Raw genomic sequence first — 25465 nt, 5'->3', positions numbered from 1 at the left:
TGCTGCTGGTGTATGGAAGCACAACATATTTTTAAAGAATCTTTTTATTAGGGACTCATACAACTCCCATCACAATCCATATACACATCAATTATGTAAAGCCCATCCGTACATTCATTGCCCTCATCGTTCTCAAAACATTTGCTCTCCACCTAAGCCCCTAGCATCAGGTCCTCATTTTTTCCCTCCCTCCCTGTTCCCCCCTCCCTCATGAACCCTTGATAATTTATAAATTATTATCTTGCCATATCTTTCCCTGTCCGATATCTCCCTTCACCCACCCCTCTGTTGTCCGTCCCCCAGAGAGGAGGTCACATGTAGATCCTTGTAATTGGTTCCCCGTTTCCAACCCATCCTCCCTCTACCCTCCCAGCATCACCACTCACACCACTGGTCCTGAAGGGATCATCTGCCCTTGATTCCCTGTGTTTCCAGTTCCCATCTGTACCAGTGTACATCCTCTGGTCTAGGCAGACTTGCAAGGTAGAATTGGGATCATGAGAGTGGGGGAGGAGGAAGCATTTAGGAACTTAAGGAAAGTTGTATTTTTCATCATTGCTACATCGCACCCTGACTGGCTTGTCTCCTCCCCGAGACCCTTCTGTAAGGGGGTGTTGTCCAGTGGCCCACAAATGGACTTTGGGTCTCCACTCTGCACTCCACCCCTCATTCACTATGATATAATTTTTTGTTCTGATGATGCCTGATACCTGATCCCTTCAACACCTCGTGATCGCACAGGCTGGTGTGCTTTGTCCATGTGGGCTTTTTTTGCTTCTGAGCTAGATGGCTGCTTGTTTACCTTCAAACCTTTAAGACCCCGACTCTATAGCCGGGCACCATCAGCTTTCTTCACCACATTTGCTTATGCACCCATTTGTCTTCAGCGATCAAATCAGGGAGGTGAGCACACAATGATATGAATTTTTGTTCTTTGATGCCTGATAAGTGATGGCTTCGGCACCTCTTGATCACACAGGCTGGTGTGCTTCTTCCATGTGGGCTTTGTTGCTTCTGAGTTAGATGGCCGCTCGTTTACCTTCAAGCCTTTAAGACCTCAGATGCTATTATCTTTTGATAGCCGGGCACCATCAGCTTTCTTCACCACATTTGCTTATTCACCCGCTTTGTCTTCAGCAGTTGTATCAGGAAGGTGAGCCTCATAGAGTGTCAATTTAAAAGAAGAAAGTATTTTTGATTGAGGGAGTACTTGAGTGGAGGCCCAAGGTCCTTCTGCTACCTTAATACTAAACCTATAAATATGTGCACATAGATCTGTAAGGTCTCTCTCTCCGGGACTAGATTTCAGCCTTGGTCCTTGGCTCCGCGCGAGAAAGATTTTATGCTGAAGCCGGGCTCGTGATCCAAGTGAATTTAATGAAAGTTCAAAGAAGCATCAGGTTTTACGCGGCACCCATAGGATTCCTTTGACCATGCGGCCTGGCAGAGACTGCTCCGGGACACGCAAGGATCTCTGCCCTCCCACGGAGATGACCAGACCCTCTCCCTCTCGGTTCCTGCCTTCTTAAAGGTTCCTGGGGGAGGCGTGGTGAACGACCCCAGGTCGATCCCATTGGCTGAATTGTAGTAACCTGGCCCAGGTGGGCTGCTCCAGGTGTAACGCCCATCTCCACCCACTGGCGGGAAAATCCAGCTTTGTCCTTTGCTGGTTCTCCTGGGCATGCGTAAATGGACTTCCCAATTACCTAGGCTAAGCTACCTAACAGATCTATTTCCCCATCCTCATATATAAACATATTTGCCTATGTACATGTCTTTATCTAGAACTCTATAAATGCCCTTTGCCTCCCAGCTCTTTCCTCTATTTTCTTTTTTGACTTTCCTCCTTTCCCACTATCATGCTCAGTCCCCACCAGGGTTTCAGCAATTCCTCTTGGTTACATTACCCTTGATCATGCCCTACCAAGCCTCCCACACCCTCCTCACCACCGATTTGGGTCACTTGTTCCTTTGTCCCTGGGTTTGTTAACACCACTACCTTTCCCCCCACTTCCCCCTCTCCCATGTCCCCTCGGAACTGTTGGTTCCATTGTTTTCTCCTCCAGATTGTTCATCCAGCCTATCTTATTTAGACAGACCTGAGGAGGTAATAACATGCACAAAAACAAGACAGAGCAAAACCAAGAAACAATATACAGCAAAACAACAACAAACCAATGACAAAAACCAAAACAAAACACAATAAGAAAAAAAAGCTTGTAGTTAGTTCAAGGATTGTTTGTTGGCCTTTAGGAGTGTTTTCCAGTCCAGTCTGTTGGGGCACCATGCTGGCTCCAAAGTCCACCTTCAGCATTCCCTGGGGACCTCGCCACTCCAATCCCTTGCTGTTGCACCCCTTTAGTGTTTTGCCTCAGTGTGGCAGGATCATATTGGGTGCAATTCCCACACTGTGTCTCCATTGTTGTCCCCTGTAGGGCTATGAGTCAGTGAGGGGCGCCATGTCTCCTAGTTTGGCTGGCCATGTGGTCCTCTCTGTGAACTGGCTGTTCTAATTGGAAATATCGTCCCCATGGCCTGGTGGTCCAGGATGTGTGCTCCACTCTCCTCGTTCCCCTTCCTCTGCTCCCGTGTGCTCTGATCAGATATGTCCCTCTCCCGGAGCTTCAGATTCAATGCCGCCCTTTGAAATAAATTCTTCTGGGGGGAGGGGCAGGTGTCCATTTAGTAGTTGGGATTGGGACCGGCCCCTCAAACCTCTCCACTGGTTCCCTACTGCATGCTGGCATGCTGCATTCACATCTTGGAGCATTGGGTTGAAGTCTGGTCCCTCTTTCCCTGTGGAGATAAAAACAATACCCGCTCCCCTTGGGTGGGTTAGTGAGGCTGAAATTCTTTAAGGGAGCAGACAGCGTCTATTTTCTCCTGAGGAGTGGCCGATGGGTTTGAACCACTGACCTTGCTGTTAGCAGCTACCGGGGTTCCTTACAGTTAGCCGTAGGCACACTAAATGAAGAGACAGTAGGTTAGAAGATAAATGTGGGGAAATCAGTTAAGTGGAATGAGGGGCTCCGGGATGGAGGTTCAATAGGGTGAGTAAAGCGGGCCTCAATGAGGAGGTGGCTCTTGGGCACAGACTCAAGGGCAGGGAGGGAGGGAGTGTGCAGACACATGCGGGGGCAGTTCACGGAAGGCAAACACCCTGAGTCGGAGAGAGGTTGGTGCGCTCGGGAGAGGGAAGCGTTTTGCCCATGTGTTTTTGGTTGGTTAAATTCCTAGCAGAGGAATTATGGGGTCAAAGGAATTGTCTAGATCTCCTTTGAAATTCTCTCGTTTCAAAGCCCTGGGATAGAAGAGTGACCGTACCCCAAAAGAAATCTATTCAAATGCAAGAAAATCAAAATGGAAGAAGAGTAGAAAACATAAAGGGGCTAAAAATAGCAGTTACCACTTCTGTTAAGAATTTCTGTGAGAATCTCAGGGGTTTACTGAGTCATCTTCCGCGGTGCCTGTTACAGTGGGCTGGCACAGCTTGGCCACGTGTCACCCCTCCGCGTTCCTGTATCTACTAGGCAGGATCCATCTTGCCTCTTTGCCAGTGACTTTCAAGTACCAATCAGCTCTTCCCTTTCCACCTTCCCAGGTCCCCTGGGACCTTCCTATTCAGCTCCAATTTCTGATCTAGTTAAAGACATCCCAACTTTCCCACTGACCGTGAGACTAATCGGATGACTTCACTGGAGGCGCGCGACCTTGTGGTTCAGGGGGAGGGCAGTGGCCTTGAAGCACAGGGGGGACCTTCTGCTCTACCCAAGGGAAAGAATGGAGGGAGCTGCAGGGCCAGGGAGCAGGGAGGGTGTGTGGTAAGGGGCCAGCTCCAGGCAGAGGCTCATCAGAGGAGAAGAATGGGTTGGGCCCCGTTACCAAGGCCAGGCAGACTTTATTCTCCAAGTGGTAAGTCATCAAAGGAGGTTTGCTCAGAGTGACAACATGAGGCTGCCTTTCAAGAGGTTGTCTGGAGCTGGGGTGATAAATGCTTTTGGAAGGAGGGGAGTTAAGCCAGGGGAACCAGTTAGTTCACTGTGGCAGGAGATATTGTAAGCCTTTCATCCAGTCATTAAGCCAGTGTGTACTGGGGATCATGGGCGTGCTGGGCACTGTGCTCCATCCTGGGAAGGTGTAACCCACACCCCCACCCTCATGGAGATCACATTCTAGCCGGGGACAGAGACAGCTATCCAGTGGAAATCAATTGAGTAGATAGTATATTAACCTGTTTGCAAACCTGTCACTGGAGTCGTAGGACTGCCCCGTATTGTGTCTGAGGAAAAAGATTGGCCACCATGTCTCTCCCCCGAGGGGCACCTGGTGGACTGAGATCAACCCCCTCCTGGTTAGCAGCCACGTGCTTAAGCACCGACCACCACCAGGGCCCGTAGATAGTGTGCTTGACGGTGCAGGTGGTCAAGTGGACATGCACGCAGGAAGGGAACGAGGAGTTTTTCAGAGCCCCGGGGTGGTGTCCATGGTTAAGCATTTGTCTTACTAATGGGAAGGTCGGTGCACATTGCCTACTCCTAAAGGACCCCCAACGAAATGTAATCCTTTTCAGAAAAGTCAGGGCCACAAACTGTGGAGCAAAGGTCCACTCTGACATCCCGGGTCACCAGGAACCAGAATCGACTCGAGGGCAACTGTTGTTTGTTTACTAGAAATGGTTGTGGGCTGGGGCCGGGAGGGGGTTGGCGGTGGGTGGTGTGGTTCACAAGTTCCTAAAGAAGAAGGATAGCCAGCTGGGGGAAGGAAGGCTCTTGGGGTGACTTGTGAGTGGAGGGGCCCCAAAGGAGGTGGCATGGGAGAAGGAGAAGGTGAGGGCGAGGGAGGTTGGGAGTGTTTGTAGGTAGACTCGGTGAGACGAGGAGCCAGCCAGGAGCACAACAGGGAGTCAGTGATTTTTATGAAGGGCAGCAAGAGAAAGCCACCCAGGCAGCACACAGCACGGTACCATCATGGAAGACCCAGGGCGTTCAGGTTATAGGCATGTCTCCCCGATGAGGCTGTCAGCATCTTGAAAGGACCCATTCACACTGGCCAAGCCAAGGGCTGAGCACATTCCAAAATATTCAGTGAATATTCACAGGTGGAAGGCATTCTTCCTTCATCTTGCTGCCCCCAGCCACGGGGAGCTCCCTGCGTGGTGCCTGAGGCTGCTTTTCTATACTTCGCTAGAGGTCCACCACCGCAGCTAGGGAAGCTAACCAAGGGTCTGGCCCCAGGGAGGACTGGGGTTTGGGCCAAGCAGGAGTCCCGCTGTGTTAGCCCCAGTTGACCAGAGAAACAAATTCATAGACACTTATATGTGTTTTAAAAGAGAACTTTATATCAAAGAAAAATTGTACATTATGAAAACATTCCAGCCCAGTCCAGATCAAGTCCTTAAGTCTGATATTAGCCCATATGTCCGATACCAGTCTATAAATCCCTCTTCCTACTCATGAAACACAAGCAATGATGCTGATGCAGGAAGATCACAGGCCAGTGGGTGGAAAGCCTTGTGGACCCAGTGGTGGTGGAGGCATCCCAGCGCTAGCAGGGGTCTCCAAGTGAGCCCTGCGGCTCCAGGGCTCTAGTGTAGCTCTGTGTGTCTTGTCAGCAGGAATGTCTCACAGGAAGGGAGCTATTGATTTCCGTGGGCACCTCCAAATGAGGTCATCAAGCTGCAACCTGAATGACAGCTTAGACTCCACCCCTCCACAAGTTGACACCAGAGTATGTTGCTCACGTGCTCTTGGGCTGTGTGGCCCCTCCTGGAGTAGGCGTGCGGCAGCCTCCTCCTTGAAAATCCCCTTCTATTTCTGGTGGTCCAGAGTCTCTTGGTCCCTCCCCAGTGAGCACTGCCCAGTGATACCCTGTGGCCTGCCCAGAGAGGGCATCTCATCCGTAAGTGGCTGGGTGCTGTTTATGTCAACATCTACCTCCCACCCCACTTAAGAGCTTGGCGTGCCTCCAACCGTGCCCTACCTGGATGAGGCCCCGATGCCACTGCACATCTACCGGGACTGGGTCTTCCCCAGCAGGCCCTGCATCATGCACAATGCCCTGCAGAAGTGGTCGCTCCCCTATCTGAGGTGGGTGCAGCCCTGGGCTGGGCTAGGGTGATGGGCGAGCTGTCTTGTGGCATGTGGGCATGCTCTTAGAGTCCCTTCCCCTAGGGCCACGGTGGGTGCCACGGAGATGAGCGTAGTGGTGACCACAGATGGCTATGCTGATTCCGTGCGCGGAGACCACTTCGTGATGCCAGCCGAGCGCCTGCTGCCCCTGTGAGGTGTGTTGGACGTCCTGGAGGGCAGGGCCCGGCACCCTGGCGTGCTCTACGTGCAGAAGCAGTGCTCTAACCTGCTTACCGAGCTGCCCCAGCTGCTGCCCGACTTGGAGCCCCACGTGCCCTGGGCCTCCGAGGCTCTGGGTGAGAGGGGGCGACTGGGGCAGAGGACAGTCGTTGAGAATACACAGCAGAAGCACACACCAAGCTTCTACACTGACAGCTCGGTGACATTGATTGTCTTGGCCCACACCCACCACCCCATGGCCAGGGTCAGGCCCTGCCGCCCTGGAAGCCTTGACTGTTGACCGACTGCAAAGGATTAGTGCTCTAACTTTTGCCTGTGGGGGGCTGGGCCCACTCCCCAAGCCCTCCAAACCATGGCCTCTTCGCCACTTTTCCCTGGGATGGCCCTCGCTCGCACACAGCACCCCTGCCCATATCCTGTTGGGTGTTATCCCAGACCCAACCTGCAGGGGACAACCGCTCCTAACTCTCCTCCTCTGTCCTGCAGGGAAGATGCCAGAGGCGGTGAACTTCTGGCTGGGGGAGGCGGCCGCAGTGATGTCCTGTAGGTGTCTCTGGGATGCAGGGACAGGGAGGAGCCAGGATGGGGCCAAGGGTGGGAGGCTGGCCTGGAGGGTCGGTCTACAATTCTGCGAACAGAGGAGGAGCGGCGTTGCAGCGTGGTGGGTGGGATGACTTTGGTGTGGGGGCGCACTAGACATCTCTCAGAGGGCACGTTGGCCCCGGAGGTGAACTTGGGAGAACCCTATGCGTGGATATTTACCTCTTTGGAGAGATGACCCGCATGGGGCGTGTGGTGAGTGCCAAGTCCCTGGTGGCTGGGATCTGGAATGCCCTCCACCCCAGACCCCCCCTGGGCATCTCCTGGAGTCTGGTTTGACTATGTCGTTGAGAATACACAGAGCAAAAGCACACACCAAGCTTCTACGCTGACAGCTCAGTGACATTGATTCAGTCCCTCTAGTTGGTTCAAACGTTCTCACCCTCCCTTCCCGAGTTCTTCTCCCTGAGGGAAATGAGGGGGCTTCAGAAACTGTGTAGAAAATAATGGGATTCCCCCTCCCCCTTATAAATTCATTGTCCTCCAGGATCCTGGCTGTTCTTTGAAGAGGCTGTTTTCAGTCTGAGCCCGGATGGAGTTTAAAAGAGCACCATGCTCATGGCAGAGGGATGGAGATCCTTTACTGGCTAAGTTGAACTAGTACTGGGCGTAAAGGAGACATCAGGGGACACTTTGGATGGAAGGTTGAAATCTTTATTCGCAGGACTTTCTCGTTTTTACACCCCTGGCTGTCTTGAGGCGCAAGGCTCTGGGTGGGCAGGTTCTGCCTCTCATGTGCCCTGCTCCGCCAAATCTGCCCAGGACCTTCTTTGTGTTGGCAGTGCACAAGGACCACTACGAAAACCTCTACTGTGTCCTCTCTGGAGAGAAACATTTCCTGTTACACCCGCCCAGCGACCGACCCTTCATCCCCTATGGTAGGGCTGGGACCTGCCTTACGCATGGGCCCCAAACCAGAGGAAGGGTAGCGAGGCTTCCCTGCCTGTGTCCCTGGGACCAGGCAGCCAACAGGAGAGGCTGGGAGGAGGTGTGAGGGGCTGGGAGCACTCTTTGCTGAGCTCCCCCTTTTTCTCTGGCATCAGAGCTGTACACCCCAGCAACCTACCGACTCACTGAGGCGGGCACCTTTGAGGTGGTGGATGAAGAGGCCATGGAGAAGGTGTCCATCTTGGCCCTGGGCCTCAGGGAGGGGCAAGCTCATCCATCTCCGAGGAGCAAGTGGGCCCCAAAAGTCCTGGGAAGGTGGCCCCTTCCTCCGTAAGGTCCCACCTTCTGGGGCTGGCTTCCCAGGGCGGATGGAGGGGGACCTTTGGCCCTTACCGTTGGCAAGGCCAAAGGCCGAGTTCCCCGGTCCTGCTCCGTCCCCAGGTGCCCTGGCTTCCACTGGATCCCTTGACACCAGATCTGTCCCGGTACCCACAGTACCGTGGGGCCCAGGCCCTCCGCTGCACCATGCAGGCCGGCGAGATGCTCTACCTGCCGGCCTTGTGGTTCCACCACGTGCAGCAGTCCCAGGGCTGCATTGCTGGTGAGGAGCTGCTGGCCTCGGCCAGCGGGTGGGCTGGGGAGGCTCTGGGTCAGAGCTGGGCCACCCACTCCTGTGCTTGCTCTCCCCACAGTGAACTTCTGGTACGACATGGAGTATGACCTCAAGTACAGTTACTTCCAACTGCTCGACACCCTCACCAAGGCCTCAGGCCTGGACTAGTGGAGCCCCCAGGGAACGTGCCCCCCCACAGCTCAGGGGGCACTCTGGCTCCTCCCCAGATAGGCCCCCACAGAGACACCCTGCAATCTGTCTGACCCAGAACCCCGTTTGGGTTGGGACCGATCCTGGAGACTATCGTGGGTGATAGGAGGAGGACCAGGAAGTGCCAGGCAGGTGTCTAGGTCAGGGTTCCCAGAAAGCTGCCACGCAGGTGAAGCAGCCCCGTGGGTGGAGGCCAGCTGCGGCGTCCTCCCTCCTCTGTAAAGCTGTGAAGTGGACATAATGATGGTCCCTACCTTTCTGGCTGCCCTGGGGCCTGGAGAGGGTTTCTGTAAGGGCCCGCTCGCTCGCTCAAAAGACATGCTCAATAAAGCCGGGGAGGCTCCATGTGGTACCTGCCCCTTGTGGATTTCTGTGTCTCCAGGAGGGCGGGGAGGGTTCAGATGGAAATGTCAGAGAGAGGAGCTAGCTCCCTGTCTGTCCAGGGACCACAGCTTGTACTCCGGTCTGTCCGGCAGGCCAACCCTGTTTTAACTCTCTGCCAGGGCTCATTGACTGGGACTCTGGTTTGCTTCGCGATGGGGTTGGTGGCCTGGGGACGAGCCTGTGTCTCCTAACCAGCACAGGGACCAGGGGACATAAACTGCCCCACCCCCACCCCTGGGCTGCTCCTCTGCAGAAGGAACTGGCTTTCTCATGCTGCCCCCACAAAAGGGGAGATGAGCCCCCTTCCCCTGGGTGCCCACCTGGAGCTCCAGTCCTGGCCATCTCTGGGGACCCAGGTGGCCCAGGCCCTGGCTTTGAAGAGCTGTTTTTAGTAACAGCCACTCCCCTGCTGTGATGATAGGCTCCGGATACACCCCTCCTCCGGGTCTGCTTCAGTGGAGACTGGGCATTCCTGTCCTTCTGGTACCTGGATGTTGCTACAAGCCTTGTTGGTGGGGACTCTGCCCTTGCCCTACCTCTGGCGGCTGCCCAGACCTGTGGCCCCTCCAAGCCATACCTTCCTGTCCTGCTCACACGGGTGGTTGGTGAGCTGTCCTGGAAGCAGGACCCAGCTGGGCAGGCCCAGGTGGTGTCTGCTGGGGGCAGTGGGTTTTCCAGGAACCCAGCAGGGGTGGGGGACCTTGAGCCCATGGGAGGGTGTCAGTAGCCCCAGTATAGGCTGAGGTGCCACATTTCTTGGACAGGGTGTGGGGCTTGGGCGGAGCGGAAGATGCAGGTGGGAGGGGCTAGGGAGGCCAGTTGGGACATACTTGGATTTTGGCTTAAAACCCCACAGTCCTCGGCCCAGTGGCTACTGCTGCCTTTGCTCGCCCCGCCTGGGACCCCCAGCCTCATGGCTCTGGTAAGACTGGCGTGGCACTGGAGCCCACTCTGACCCTTGCTCCCCACCTGAGTCCTAGCTAATGCTTTCTCTGGAGGGCTGTGGCCACGGTGGTCTTCAGGTGTAGGGGGCGTGTTTGCCAGCTTTGGGTAGGGGCATGGCTGGGCTGCGGATCCACAGAGCTTCTAGGCAGGGAGAGGCTCCTGGCTGCTCCCCTGCTCCCTCTGAGTCAGTTGCCTGGGCTGTCGGGGCCTGAGACTGATGAGATGGGTGACTTTCCCGGGTTTTTCCTCTGCCAGGAACCCCTGGGTGCATGCAGCTGGGACTTCCAACGACAGCTGGGAGGCCAGTGAAAGGGTGTGCTGACACACGCTCCCTGGCCCCAGCGCACCTGGCAGGGCTTCAGCCCAGAGCCCGGGGTGGTTTGGGATGGAGTCCTGGGGTCCTTTGTTCCTCTGCCCTCGGAGAACCTGGAGGGCGCAGGGCTTGGCGCCCATGGGCTGCCTGGCCTGGTAACCTCCCACCTGCCCCAGCACAGAGGTGGCTTCCAGAACTTCCCCCTGACCAGGGGTGGGATGCACAGGGAGGAGCGAGTGAGCAAGCAGGAGCTTAGTCCTAGCAGGCCGCTCCCTCCATGCCCTTCTGTATGCCCACCCAGAGCTTTGTAAGCGAGGGCATGGGCTGGGGCAGACAGGTGGCAAGATGGGAGCCTGCTGGTTCCAGGAGAGGGAAGCGGAGAGCACAGCGATCCTGCCTCTGGGTCTCCGGCCAGTTGCTGGGTCACCTCTCCATGCCTCCGCCTCCTCGTGAGGCAGCGTAGTAGTCGGCTGAGTTAATGTATGGATAGCCCTTGGGACAGACCTGTCATGGGCATTGTGTAAGTTCCTATGGACGTGCCCTGTCTCTTCTAGACTCGGGGTTCTGGGTGGCCTTGGCCCTGTTGGTGCAGGGTGAGCCCTCACAGGTGCCCCAACCTCCCTTCCATCGCCTGCGGCCTTTGGTCATGTCATCCCACAGCAAGCTTGTCCCCTCCCCGCTGCTCTGCAGGCCAAGTTGCCCGGGACCTGCCTGCTCACCATTCTTGTGCTGCAGGCCCACAGCCTGCCTGCCAGGGACGTGGGTGACTTGACCGAGAGAGGAGAAGGGAACTGAGGTTGCAATTGGAGCAGGGCAGGGACGGTGGGAGGTGACAGGAGGGCTGGGCCTGCGAGGTCCTGGGAGGAGGGGCTGCAAAGAGTGATGGGCAAGGGCTGGTGATGGAGGGTGGGGCTTGGTGCGTCCCCAGGGATCCCTCTGGTGGTGAACTCTGCGTGGCTTGGGGGAGAATTGGCCCTCATTTCTTCTCCTCCAAGTGACCCACCGTGAATTCTATGTGACCCTGTGGCTGCCCACGGCCTGCAACCACCGGCTCCAGACGCGCACGGTCAACAACTGCAGAAACCCTGTCTGGAACCAGAGCTTCCACTTCCAGGTGCACAGCCAGATCAAGGTGGGCCTGCCTCAGCCCAGTCCTGCGTACCCCCAGCGCCACCCCCACACCACCCCCCACCCCATGGCCCTGTCCCGCTGCTCCCCTTCCAGAACATGGTGGAGCTGAAAGTCTTTGACCAGGACCTGCTGACCAGCGACGTCCCCATGCTGTCAGTGCTGTTTGACGTGGGCACTCTGCTGCCTGGGGAGTTCCGGCGCCAGAGCTTCTTGCTGAGCCTGCAGGCAAGACTCCACATGGGCGGCCACCCTCGGTACCACCAACGGGATGCTGCTTAAATGCCCTCTTCAAAGAACTTGTTTACAGACCATGAGGTCAGGTTTCCCTGGTGCCCGAGGCCCTTGTCAACCAGGACCTGCTTCCCGAGGAGCGGCCCCCTCCTCGGGGCCACATTATGGACAGCAGCCCTCCCCGCATTGGCACCCCTGGCTGGCATCTGGGTTGGAATCTGCACATACCCACACTGACACACACACTCACACTCACATTCACACCCACACACAGCCTCACACACATACACAGGTACACTCACAAGCAAGCACACGCACTCAACCACTGTCACACTCACACATGCACAGCCATGTGGATACACATGCACACACACTCACATGTGCACACAACCACTCACATGCATGCCCACATACATGCACACGTCTTACCTGTATAACTTGCTTTTTCAGGGTGGGGAGCGGTTTGACGTTGAATTCCGCCTGCGGAGTGTGTGAGTTGGGGGTTGCGGGGGTCAGGGGAGTTGGGGGTTGCGAGGTAGGGAGAGGGGCTCTGGGTCAAATCTGTCCCTTCTGGAAGGAGAGAGCCTCGTGCGCTCAGGGCTGGTGTCCTTCCCCGGGGACCCTCTGTGGTTGGAAGGACTGCCTAGGCTTCCTTGGGGGCAAGAACCTGACCCCCGCTCATGGCTTTTCCCAGGACAGACTGTGCAGAGCAGCTCACCAGCAACGGTGTCCTAGTGGTGAGTCAGATCATTGTAGTGATTGATTCAGGATCATAGTAGTGATTCGGGATCATAGTGGTGACTTGGGATGGTAATGGTGACTTAGGATCATGGTACTAATTCGGGATCATAGTAGTGATTCGGGATCATAGTAGTGCTGTGTGATCATAGTAGTGATTTGGGATCATAGTAGTGTTTTGGGATCATAGTAGTGCTTTGGGGTCATAGTAGTGCTTTGTGATCATAGTAGTGCTTTGTGATCATAGTAGTGATTTGGGATCATAGTAGTGCTTTGTGATCATAGTAGTGCTTTGTGATCATAGTAGTGATTTGTGATCATAGTAGTGCTTTATGATCATAGTAGTGCTTTGTGATCATAGTAGTGCTTTGTGATCATAGTAGTGCTTTGGGATCATAGTAGTGCTTTATGATCATAGTAGTGATTTGGGATCATAGTAGTGATTTGGGATCACAGTAGTGATTTGGGATCATAGTAGTGCTTTGGGATTGTAGTGGTGAGTGACACACCCTCCCTCAGGCCATCTGCTCACCTGCCCTCCTGGCTGCAAGTCTGTCTGGACCAGGAAAGAGCAAAGTTGGAGGGGCTATGATTTCCAGAGGACATGGGACTGAGGAGCAGGAACCGCGGGCTGCAGGGGAAAGGGTAGTGGTGAGGTATCCTTGCGTGGGAGGGGCGGCATATGAATCTTCTCTTCCCAACACAGGCCCGTGAGCTTTCCCGCTTGCATGTGCGGCTGAAGGAGGCCGGGGACCAGAAGGGTGAGTCTCCCAGGTCACCAGGACAGCCCTGGCCCTCAGCCTATGTCTTCCCCCTTCCTCAGCTGCCCATCCTGGAAGAAGCTGCCAGCCACCTTTAGCCTCCGAAGGCTAGGGGCTGGGGGTGAAACTGCCCGGGCTTACCAAGACCTGGTCTTTTCCCATGACCCTGCTCTGAGGGGGCTGGGCTGGGGGTAACTCCTCCCAGCCTCTGCCAGCCACAGGGGTGGGAGACACCTCACGGGCAGGGAACCCCCTCCCACCCCTACCTCGGTTCCTTTCTCCAGAGTCAAAGGGAAAAGATCAGCTTGTGGTCCCCGGATCCTACGAGGGATCTCAGGAGGCCACCGTAGGCAGTGACTCCTTCCGTTTCCACTTCCCCACCTGCTGGGAGCAGGAGCTGAGTATCCACCTGCAGGTAGGGTGCCCCCCCCCACTGACCCCCTGGAATTCAGGCCCACAGGGCCGGGTGGTACCCCTGCTCTGAGACTCGGGTAAGTGTACAGTTTTAGTCCCCTTGCAGAACGCCCGCCAGGAGCAACTGAAGGTGCCACTCAGGGCCCTGCCATCAGACCAGCTCGTGAGGCTGGTCTTCCCTACGTCCCAGGTACTCTTCACTCAGAGGAAGAGACCTTGATGTGGGGGTGGGACAGGGCCTCAGGCCAGTGCGGGGGTGGTGGCAGGGGGTGACTCCTTCTCTCCCTTTTCTTTTGGGCCAAGCCCCTGGGCTGGGCTGTGGGGGTGCATCCCTGTGGAGATGACTGGGGCATCCCAGGGCCGAAGTTGGGGTGGAGGTGCCAGCCTTTCTGAGTGGTGTTTTGCTGGTTTGCAGGAGCCTCTGATGAAGGTGGAGCTGAGAAAAGAAGACAGGTGAGAGGCTGGGCTGGGGGAGAGCAGCCGGGGGAGGGAGGGCGCTACGTGCAGCTGGGTGGCCTGGAGGACCGGAAGCAAGCGGGTGCCTGCAGCAGGGAGCTCCCAGTCTTGGGAAGGTGCTCAGAGCAGAGAGGGTCCTTCCTCAGCCTTGTAGTCTGCGTGTGGCCTCACTGGGTGGGAGAGAGGTGGGGGCTGAGGAGAGTAACACGCCTGGTTTGAGGAGCACAAAGACCAGAAGGAAGCAACCTTTTGGGTGGAAGCAACGTGGCTGGGCCTTCAAGAACTTTTGCTGGCCCTCGGTGTCTGGGAGCATAAGCAGCCCCAACTTAAAGGCCTTTGTTCCTTCTCAGCCCCCGTGCCCCCTCCCCAGTGTAGCCCTGGTCCAGCGTTGCAGGGGAGGGAGAAGCTGAGACTCAGGGCCACCTTTGGCCACAGGGACACCCTCATCTGCCGGCTGGCCTTGCTGTCATGCCGGGCGTGTTTGTGTGGCTCTGGGCCCACCATCCCCCCCTCACTCTCCAAGCTTCAGCACGCAGGCTGAAGGGAGAGAACAGATGGACGTGGATCTTGCAGGGAGATGGGCCCAGTGTTCTCTTTTCTGACGAGGATGAGCACTGCCTCACTGTCCGTCCATCCCCCCACCCCACCCCCAGACCAGGGGAGCTGGCCGTGCGCCTGGGCTTCGAGCTGTGTGCTGAGGAGCAGGCCTTCCTGAGCAGGAGGAAGCAGGTGGTGGCCAAGGCCCTGCAGCAGGCCCTGCAGCTGGAGGGAGACCTGCAGGAGGACGAGGTCTGTCGGGCTGGGCAGGAGTGTGGGGGTCTCAGGCCGAGTGTTGAGCTGAGTGGGCCTCCACACTTCCATTGCCCGACCAGGGTTGGTTGTAAGGCGGACTTGTGTTTGCCTCTCGTCTGCCCACCTACCCCCCTTGTACTTCCCGTAGCTTTCTTGATGTTATCTTGGGCCCAATGCGGCTGAGCAGTGTCAGAACCACGGGCCCCACCAGGGGTAGCTACCCTTCTCTGTGCGTTGGCCCGTGACCTGGAGCTGCTTTTAAGACTGGGCCTCTCAGACAACTCGGTGGACATCTGGCCAGGCCTCTCTGCTGGTTGGGCTGGCTCCTAAGGAAATGAGCTCCTTGCAAGGGGAGAGGGACGCTGATTTAGGGGTTTTGAGGTGAGCCTGTGTCTTTTAAGAAGTGACCGCCATACTCCCCAGGCTGGGGATGGGGAGATAAGGCCTGTGGCCTGTACGCTCCCTGGAGTTTTCAAAACCCGAAAGGACCCACCCTGCTGAAGGAGGTTATCCTGACATGACTCTCCTCAGCTGCTCTGACTCAGACCTGCTCCATGGGTCCCCACCAGACTCTGACCTACGCTAACTTGGTGGTGGGGCCAGGGGCAGGGGACTGAGTGGCCACTTGACTTGCTGTGTTATCCTCCTGTGGTTTTTACTGCCCGGCGCACCCTGACCTCCCCTCCACCAACTGGAAGTCCCCGCAGGGCCTCCCTTGAGCCCAGCTGTACTCTGCCCTTCCAGGTCCCAGTGGTGGCAATCATGGCTACTGGTGGATGGGGTCCGGGCAATGACTTCCCTGTATGGGCAGCTGACCGGCCTCAGGGAGCTGGGCCTCTTGGACTGCGTCTTCTACATCACAGGGGCCTCAGGCTCCACTTGGTGAGCAGGCTGAGTGTGGGATCTGGGGGTGAGTGGGCAGAGGCAGGGGTGCCTGTGGTAAGGCTTCTCCAGTGCCCCCTTGGCCTCCCTGACTAGATTGGAAGGTCTGCGAGGAGGCAGGTGGCAGGTGCGATATGCCCAAGGTGCCCCATGGGCTTCGGCTGTCTCCATGAAGCTGGAAGGCACCTGCGGGCTGCTGCCCTGGGAGAGAAGGTCCGAAGGGGTGTGAGGTCTCGGGGGACTCTTAGAGGAACCTGTCTGCCCCCGACCTCTGGCTTTGCCTAGGACCTTAGAAAACCTCTACAAGGATCCAGAGTGGTCGCAGAAGGACCTGGGGGGCGCCACCGTACTGCTGAAGACGCAGGTGACCAAGAACAAGCTGGGCGTGTTGGCTCCCAGCCAGCTGCAATGGTACTACCAGGAGCTGGAGGAGCGCGCTCGCCTGGGACACCCGGCCTGCTTCACCAACTTCTGGGACCTCATCAATGAGGCCATGCGACATGATGGGGTACAGAAGGGCGGCCCATGGGGACGGGCCTGGACCTGGAGGCAGCCCTGCTGGGTAGCAGGGCGAGGGGAGATCTCCAGAGACCAGGCAGCAATGGGTTTACACGGAGTTATCTCCCTACAGCCTGATGTCCACAAGCTCTCGGAGCAGCGACAGGCTCTGAGGCACGGCCAGAAACCTCTCCCCATGTACTATGCCCTCAACACTAAGGGGCACGGCCTGTCCACCTTTGAATTTGGAGGCAGGTCGAGGCAGCTGGTTGAGGCCCCGGGCGGCCAGGGGTCGGGGAAGGGGTGGTTGGGATGGTGTGGGGAGGCAGTTTTTCATGCCCTTCTCCTTACACTCTGGTCCGGGACCCGAGTGAATCCAGACACCCATGACCCCAGAGTCACTTGGACTGGAGGGGAGTCGCCCCGTCCTTTGTGGCTGCCCTGCGTGGGTTCGGGTGGGCAGGAGGGTGGTGGCCAACAGCGGTCCCTTCCCACCGCAGAGTGGTGTGATTTCTCCCCCTACGAGCTCGGTTTCTCCAAGTAAGGTGCCTTCATCCCCTCCGAGCTCTTCGGCTCCGAGTTCTTCATGGGGCGGCTGATGAAGAGGATGCCTGAGTCCCGCATCTGCTTCCTGGAAGGTGAGGGGGTCTTGGAGAGAGAATGGGGGAGGGGAGGATGTTTCTGGGGGAGCCCCATCACTGAGGCGGGCAGCAGGGAAGGGTCAGGCTGTGACAGGAATGGGGGCTCTCGTCCCCTTGTGTCTGCGCTCCCAGGTATCTGGACCAACCTATATGCAGCCAGCCTCCAAGACAGCTTATACTGGTCCTCGGAGTCCAGTCCGTTCTGGGATCGCTGGGCTCAGACCCTGACCAGCTTGGGTAGGTGCCCAGGCTCCGGGGCTGGTGCTGGGGGTGGGCATGTGACTCCCAGCTCTGTGTGTGTGTGGTGGTGGGGGCACTGGTCTCAGCTCTTTCCCTCTCCGGGGTCACTGCCCTCAGACTGGGCTAGCACCCACGCCCCACTCCCTGGCTGTGCAGACAAGGAGCAGGTCCCAGTGCTGAAGATGGAAGTGCCACCCAGCCTGGCTGGGAGGATCGGGGAGTTGTTCTCTGGCCTCCTGACGTGGCGTCCGCTTGCCCAGGCCACCCACAACTTTCTGCGTGGTCTCCAGTTCCACAAAGACTATTTCCAGCACCCTCACTTCTCCTCCTGGAAAGGTAGCTTCTCCCACCGGGGTCCAGCCCCCTGATGTCTTCCCAGAGCTGTGGGCCTTGGCTCCAGGCCCCTCCTGGGCCCCTCACCTCACCCCTTGGCTCCAGGCCTTCCATGTGTGGCCCCACGGGATGTGGGAAGTAGAGTGTCCTGCTTTCTCCTTCAGCTGGGGCTGGAGGTTGCTTCAGGGCTGGGGCCAGGTGGGTGGGGCCTGAGGGTGGAGTCTTTTTCCAGGAGCAGCCAGTGACTGCCACTGACCAGGGGAGCAAGCGTGGTGTCCTCAGCACCCGTGCTCAAGGCTGCCCTCCCACCCCGCCCACTTCTCCAGACACCAAACTGGATGGACTCCCGAACCAGCTGACCCCTGGGGAGCCCCGCCTGTGCCTGCTGGACGTGGGCTACTTTGTCAACACCAGCTGCCCGCCCCTCCTGCAGCCCACCCGGGACGTGGACCTCATCCTGTCGCTGGACTACAACTTAAATGCCACCTTTCAGGTGGGGGAGCTGATGAGTGGCACCCGAGGATGCTAGGGCGGCTTCACAGTGTGTGCCTTGCTGGCTTCCTCCCAACCCTACGAGACAGGGACCCACATGCTATGGGCTGAGCTGTCCAGAGAAACAAAAGCAGCAACACTCCTTTGTGTAGAAAGAAAGAGCTTTAGATCAAGAAGTCATTTTAGATCAGCAAGGCATCCCAGCCCAGTGTGATTCAAGACCATACTAGTCAGAACCTTCCTCAGCCTCTGTGTAGCTGCAGGCAGATAATGCCCAGGCTGGCGTGAACACGGCCGAGTCGGCGGCTCTCCAGGCTGGTGGCCCCATGGGGCCGTCCCTGGAGACAGAATCCCAGCGAGGAGGAAGAGGCTCATAGCATCTCCCCTTCCTTCCAAGGAGGGATCACCAGGCTTCCACCTGAGTGACAGGTGGGACTCCACCCCTGCACTTTCACGCAGGTCCAAGTGGACATAATATCTAACCACCACACCATGTCAAAAGAACCAAACCAGGATCCCCACCATGGAGTCCATGCTGACTCACCGGGTCCCCCTTGGTGTGTTTCCGAGATCGAACTGCTTACGGGAGTAAAAATGCCCACGGAGCAGTTTGTCACAGGAAATCAGCCTCTAACAACCAATGGGTCAGTAGGCACAATTGTATGGCGATAAAATAGTAAAGGTCTAGTAAAGTCATAGAGGCTAGGAGAGATAGGGGAGCGAGAGTACAATAAAGGAGTCAGGCACGTTTTATGATAGCATGCTCACCTCAGCTCCTCTTGATGGACCACGAGGAAGTGGGGGAAGAGAGAGCATCTGTATTATCTTGGGGTAGTTACAGGTAGCCTTAAGACATGCATATTCAGTAGTTACATACGCCACAAGGTGGGTGGGATCGACAGTAACGCTGAGTTCACAAGTGAGGAAGCCTAACAGCTGCATTGGGGGAAGCTGAGAGGGGGGCTGGGCGACAGCAGGAAGAGAGAGCCAGAGGATGTCTGCCTCTGTAGGGAGATCAGACCAGCCATGTGCTCACTTGAAGGCAGCATGGCTGTTAAGGGAGAGTCTGTGGCTACCAACGTGGAGGCACAAGTTCAGGAACGTGGTGCTCGGCCCTCTCTCCATGGAGCAGCGGGTGGTTTCCCAGTGCTGAACCTGCAGAACCTCGCCCAGCACATAACTGTTTCACCACCAGCACTCCCTGTGAAAAGAACTGGGGTTTCATTCACGCTCCATCAGGGGGCTTTCTCCGCAATGGGGAGAGGATATGATGGTGAATCTGGTTGGCTGCACCTGCACCCCGGCTGGTTGCAGGCCGTCGACACCTCAGCGTTTAGTTTCTGTGTTAATTTAGTGAGAGGTGTGTGCCCTTCATGGCTGGCCTCAGTGATGGCTACAGTCCGTTTGGTGGAGCTCTGAGGGGCTGCGGCACGGCTGTCCACTCCGACTGATGCTTGGTCCTATGTGACGTCAGTGTCCAGGACCAAGGGAGCCCAAGGCAGCTGCAGCTGGTGGGCCGCATGTGCCAAGAGCAGGGCATCCCGTTCCCGCCCATCTCTCCCAGCCTCGATGAGGAGCGCCAGCCTCGGGAGTGCCACAAGTTCTCTGATCCCGGCCGGCCTGAGGCCCCAGTCATTCTGCACTTCCCCCTGGTCAACGACTCCTTCCGGGACCACTCAGCCCCTGGTGAGCCAGCTTGCTGCCACCCCCTTCCTGGTGTCCCAGCCTCCCCGACCCAGCAGACCCTCCCTACTCCCCAGCACCCTGCCCCTCCATGCCCACGATGTGCTCTCTGCACAGGGGTCCCTAGGACACCCGAGGAGCAGGAGGCCGGCCGGGTGAACCTGTCTCCGTCTGACTCCCCCTACCACTACTCGAAAGTGACCTATAGCCAAGAGGACTTGGACAAGCTTCTGGGCCTGGCCCACTACAACATCTGCAACAACCAGGAGCGGCTGCCGGCTGCCCTGCGCGAGGCCGTGCGGAAGAGGAGGCAGCACTGACAGCCCGCCCCGAGTGACACCATGCCTCAGCCTCAGAGAGCCATCCCCCAGTGTTCTGGGGCCTCGGAGGGCCTGGTTGGCCCCAGCAGCACCCTTCCTAGCCTTGGGTGTATGCCCTGGTACCCCAGACGGGGCAGGAGCTGCCAGCACCTCACAGAGGGCCATCTGCACTGTGAACTGAAGCTGTGACTACGGGCTTGCCACAGCTCAGCAGCTGCTCTGGTCCTGGGCCCTGGGCCCCTGGAGCAGGCCACAGTGGGCCTCTTCTCCAAGCACCGGGAGAGGTGGGGTGCAGAGGTGCTGTGGCAGCCGGGGTGTAAATGGGGTGGGGTTGGGGTTCGGGGTGGCTGGGCCCGGTGTAGAGTGCTGGCACTGGGGGGAGGGTCCCAGGCTCCCCCGCCCTGCTGCTCTGAATGCTGTACGCAGGGACTCGGGGGCTGCACACATTATATGACTCGTCCCACCAACGGTCTGAGGATGTCATTGCTGCTACAAATGGGGAGACCTTTGGTCCCACCATCAAAGACCAGTTTAGGAAACAAGACAAGGACACATCTCCCTGGCCCCGCAAAGAGTTGCCAGCCTCTTGGTGCTGTGCCACCCTTTCCCAGCAGGAAGCCCCGTAGGAGGTGTCTGCTTCGGGCACCCCTGCCCCACCCTCACAGCCAGTAGCTGCCCTCTTTGCCGGGTGGGGGTCAGAGCACCTTGAGGAAGAGCCTAGGAAGGTGTGACCTCGGAAGGGCTGCCCCTTACCAGGAGCTGCCCGTTCCCAGGGTGCTGCGTGCTGGCCTGGCTAGACTGTGGCGAGCCTGCATGGGCAGTCTGTGGCTGGTTCCATGTGGTGACCTGGATGGAGCACGTCCTCACCTACAGCCCCAGGGTCACTTCTGGGCCCACCCACTCACCTACAGCCCCAGGGTCACTTCTGGCCCCACCCACCCCTGTGGAGGAGCAGCGAGGCCCAGTGAATTAATGTTGGGTCCCTGGGTCACACCTGCCCCACCACCACCTCCCTGACAATACCCCACGTTCCTCTAGCATTGGTAACCACGTGGATTCCCATGACACTCCCCTTCCCCCTTCCCCCCAATGCATGGCTGAGTGACTCCCAGGTTGGGCACAGAGTGAGAGTCAGGGCAGGAGTGACTGCTCAGTACCCCTGTGTCCAGGATGAGGCTTCACCCCAGCCATTCATCCCATTCATGAACTGGACCCCATGGGAGAGTGCGTGGAGGTGGGCAATTACAGCGGAGATGGTGCCCCAGGATGTCTCCACTGGTGGAGGGTGGTGGGCTCAGGGGTGCTGCACATTCTGGGGGGTGGGAGTAGGGGGGAACAGGGGCTCCTGCTTGCACATGTGAGAGAGAGAGAGAGAGCCTTGCCCTGCCCTGCCTTCTCTGCCTCCACCTTCTGAAACCTGACTAGATTCTCTTCTCCCCTTGGAGGGCGACGGGGCCTGTGCCTTGGGAGAGCTGCAGGGGACTGTGACAGCAAGGGACGGGGAGGCAGCAGGCTGCCCATGAGCCGAGGTTGGTTTGGAGAGGGAAGAGGAGAAGGCAGGCCAAAGGGCACAGTTGCAGGAGGCCAAGTCCAGGCAAGCTTGCTGGGACTATGCCAAGAGAGGCTGCCCTAACCCCGTGCTGCTCCAGTAGGCAAGGCGTTCCGAGAGGGCCTGCTCTTCTCCGCAGACCAGCCAGCAGCAGGAAGCTGAAAGATCGCACGGGTCTGCAGATGTGTGTGTGTGCCCATGGACGCACACCACACAGACACACACACATGGATGGACATACCACAGGCATGTATACCATAAACACACCTGGATGAACACACACCACACCGATGGACACGCATCTACCAAAAACACGTGAACATCTATCACAGGTGCGCCCGCAAACACACATGCACACATGGACAGGCATGAGTACAGAGGGCTGAGCCCGTGGGTGGGACAGCCGTCAAGTCTGGGGAAGGGAGTGACATGGTCCAGAAGCTGCCTGGGGACCATGGGTTGCCCTGGCGGGTGGGGGTGAGGCTTCTCTTAGTCCCAGGGCATTGGGCGTCTGGTGCGGGAGGTGCAGAGCAGATGGGGACCCTGCTCCAGGAGCCCCGAGCGGGCGATGCGGGCGTGTCCACATCCAGTCACACCACCACTGTCCTGAGAGGTGAACTGGCTTTCTGTGTGCCCACATTGGGGGCCCGGACCACGTGTTCCAGGGAGCAACTTGTGCAGCCTGGAGCTTGGGACAGCTTACTTAAGCTGAGAGGCCCTGTCGGACGACCTTCAGCAAAGCTCAGCCTTTGAGTTCTGGGCTTCTGGCTTCAGGGCACGATGAGGGAAGCTGCTGGTTCTGGCCCAGCTGCAAGCAGCCTCGCTGTACCTGGCCCTTCTGGGGACTCCAGATAGCACTGGGGAAACTGGGTGCACCGAGAGGCTGGGTTACTTGCTAGAGACCACATCTAATTAGCAGTGGAGTTGAGACCCGATATGGCCCTCACCATAAAAAGGAAGTGTTTTCTGCCCTGGTGACCCTTGGCCTTCCCTGAGGTCAAGGGTGACCATAGCAGCCACATGAAGAGTGTCAGAAGCAGGGCACAGTGATTGCCTCAACCTCCCCACTCTCCCCCCGCCGGGGCTCTTCCAGTCTTGGCCTAGTGCCTCTATTGCTGGGGAGCAGGCTGGAGAGTCCCCCACCCCTGCAGGGCCCACAACCTTCCTAGCAGTGCCAGCGGATCTGAGAAGGCACAGCCTGGCAGTGTGTGGCCAGGCTCCCTGGAAATGGTCCCATTGAAGATCTGGAGTGCAGACCGATTGTTTTCCTTTGATTGTGTTACAGACACCTTACAGGAGAGAAGGACGTTTATAGATCACTGTCTACAGTTTCTGACCTTCAAAGCACTCAAATCATTGCCATCGAGTTGATTTCTATCATCGAGGCCCTGTAGGACAGCACACGACGGCCCCTGCGGCTCTCTGAGGCTGTCACTACGGGAGCAGACAACCGAGCCGCGTCTTTCTGATGGGTTTCACACCACTGACCTTGCCATGAGCAGCAGCCCGGGGCATGCCTTTTTCTGACCTTGGGTTTGACTAATATATATATATAATGCACATATATATGAATTTTAATATAGAGGGTTTTGTTTTAAGTGGAAACATGCAGAGCAGTTTAACAATTTCTACACATTTTGTTTGCAGCCCTCATAATATAACACAGCACTCTTCTTACCTCCTCCCTGGCCCCTCCCTCCCTCCTGAATTTTGAGGGCAAATGCTCCCCTTTGCTCTGGGAAGCAAGTGCCTCACAGGTGCCATGCGTTCACTTTATCAGCTCGACTGTTGCTTGGGCAGGGGTGATTCCCGGAGCTGGGCTCTGTTTTGGATTTGAAGGGCCCTGGTTCGGGGATCCAGTAGTCCCTGTCAAACTTGTAATGCCCTCTCTTCATGAAGTCGACTTCCATTGGCTTTCAAGCTGTGCACAAGTTGCCAGTTTGAGCTCAACCAGAGCAGTTTGAGGCGGTGGCTGGGCACCATCTAACTCTCCTGGTCTCCAGGACAAGGATGGAGTGCTGTGGTGTTGGTGGTCCGTTAGTCCTGTTGACTGCTTTGCTTCAGTTTTTGATTTTCTTCACTCGTCTGCTCCAAATGGGGAGAGAGGGGATCCTAGTTGCTAGAGGTGGCTTTGCAATGGAGACAAACATTTTATACTAAAGTGAGATTCTTAGGTGACATTTGTGTGACTGCAGAGCCCCTGCTCATCTTCCTCCGTGCTCACCCTAGCTGACCACCTTCCTGCCTCAGAGGATGGGGCACTCCCTCTGCCCATCCACCCTCAGGTCCTCACTTTCAGTCCCACAGGATCCTGTGATATCAACCCGCCCCCAGCCTACACAAGGATTACAAACCCACGCTCCACTCAGATTCTCTGTAGCTAGTGTCACCTCCCCTGTGTTCCTCAGAGTGTGCTCTGCACCCATGAGATTATTGATTGGTTTCCACCCATAGTGACCCTCTGTGTCCCCCAGGGCTTGCTCTGGGGGCAGCTCTCAGAGGGGGAAACCAGGAGGAGGAGGGGAGGGAGCAGTTGGGCAGAAGAAGCTGTGATGGACCCCACAGAGCCAGACTGCCCACGGAGGACAGGACCCTGCGGCTGTTTCCTCGAAGGGGTGCCCCTCAGGGCGGATCAATGCTCTGGGGACTCCACCGCAGGTTGAGGCCCCTCGACCCCTCCTCAGTCCCGCCCTCCACACCCTCACCTACATCTGGAGCTGGGTGAGCTTCTCCTCCTGGGCCGCCAGCTGCCTTTCCAAGTCCTGGTGCCAGGCATGTGGCCCTCTAAGGGGTGGATCCCTGCTCACCCCACAGTCAGGGTCTAGCAGGAGGTCCTCTCAGGAGGCCGGCCAGACCTCAGCCTGACCCAGCATTCCCCGAAGCTCCTCCTGGTCCTGGCTCACCAGGCAGTGCTCCTGGTGAAGGGCCCAGGTCGTCCGGAGCTCCTGCAGCTGCCTGTTCAGCTCCTGGAGACGCTGTGACCTGGGGGGCAGAGGGCTGTTGGGAGGGGCGCAGGGTGTGGCCTGGGTGGGGCAGGACTGGGTTACCGTGGAGCAGGGAGAAGCAGGAAAGGGGGCTCTGGCCACGCACCACCCTGACATTAGCCCTCAGCGCGCACATCTCTGGGGCTATGACGTGGCTGGTGTCCAACAGCTGCTACCCCGCCAGCCGCACTGCCTGGGCTCTCAGGCAGAGCTCCTGCCCCAGTGTCTCCTTGGCCCCAGCTGGCCCTTCTGAGGATATAGACTAGCGCCTGCTTCTCTTGAGCCCGAGTGCTGGGTGGGGGACAGGGCATGGGAACAGGTCTTAGGGCCAGGAGGGCAGAAAAGGGAGGAAGCAGGGAAGAGCTGAGTGCCCCCACCTGCATGGAACAGAGCGAGCCCCCATCCAGGTGGGGTGGCACATACAGCAGTTCCTGGCAGTGCCTGAGGAAGGCATGGCCATGGGCTGCCCACTCCAGCTGCTGGCCCTGCTCCCAGGACTTCATGTCCAGGTGGCCCAGGCCTCCTGCACCTCAGCCAGCTGCCCGGCCAGGCCCTCCTGGACCGCAGGGTGTACCTGAATGGCCTCCATCCCCATCTGAACCACCACCTCGTCCACAGCCACCAGCTCCCTCTGCAGCTGGCAAAGAGCAGGCTGAATGCTTCTCCACCCAGGACTCTGCAGGCCATCCTGGCTGTACCCCAGCCTAGGTCAAGCCCAGGCTCGTCACCCCCCATCGCAGAGGGGGCAGGGGCAGGCTGCAGTCCTGCCTGAGGTCAGCTGGGGGCGAGGGCTCCTCATCCATCCATTGCCTACAAAGAGGGGTTCACGCGGAGGAGGGGGAGGGACTGGGGCCCTCCCTGCAAGAGGCGGTGCTGGCGCTGCAGGACCTCCACAGACGCCAGGTAGTGGCCAAGGACAGCACCCTCCACCAGGACCACCTTCTGCATGTGGCCCCACAGCTCGAGCGCCGCCTTGTGGAAGTCGAGGGCACAGCGGGAAGGAGGGCCAGCAACTTTCTCCCTGAGAACAGGGCCACCTCCTTTTGAGCAAAGACTGTG

The 25465-nt window shown here is 57.7% G+C and overlaps 1 pseudogene; it reads left to right on the top strand.

Moving 5' to 3' along the window:
• The first annotated feature begins 4810 nt into the window (after positions 1 to 4810).
• Positions 4811 to 19873, top strand: LOC142436403 (cytosolic phospholipase A2 beta-like; annotated as a pseudogene).
• The last annotated feature ends 5592 nt before the right edge of the window (positions 19874 to 25465 follow it).

Source organism: Tenrec ecaudatus, unplaced genomic scaffold (assembly GCF_050624435.1).
Source record: "Tenrec ecaudatus isolate mTenEca1 unplaced genomic scaffold, mTenEca1.hap1 Scaffold_259, whole genome shotgun sequence".
In the NCBI taxonomy this organism is placed as follows: Eukaryota; Metazoa; Chordata; class Mammalia; order Afrosoricida; family Tenrecidae; genus Tenrec; species Tenrec ecaudatus.
Note: the sequence above shows the minus strand (reverse complement) of the source record. Positions and strands in the feature narration are given on the sequence as shown.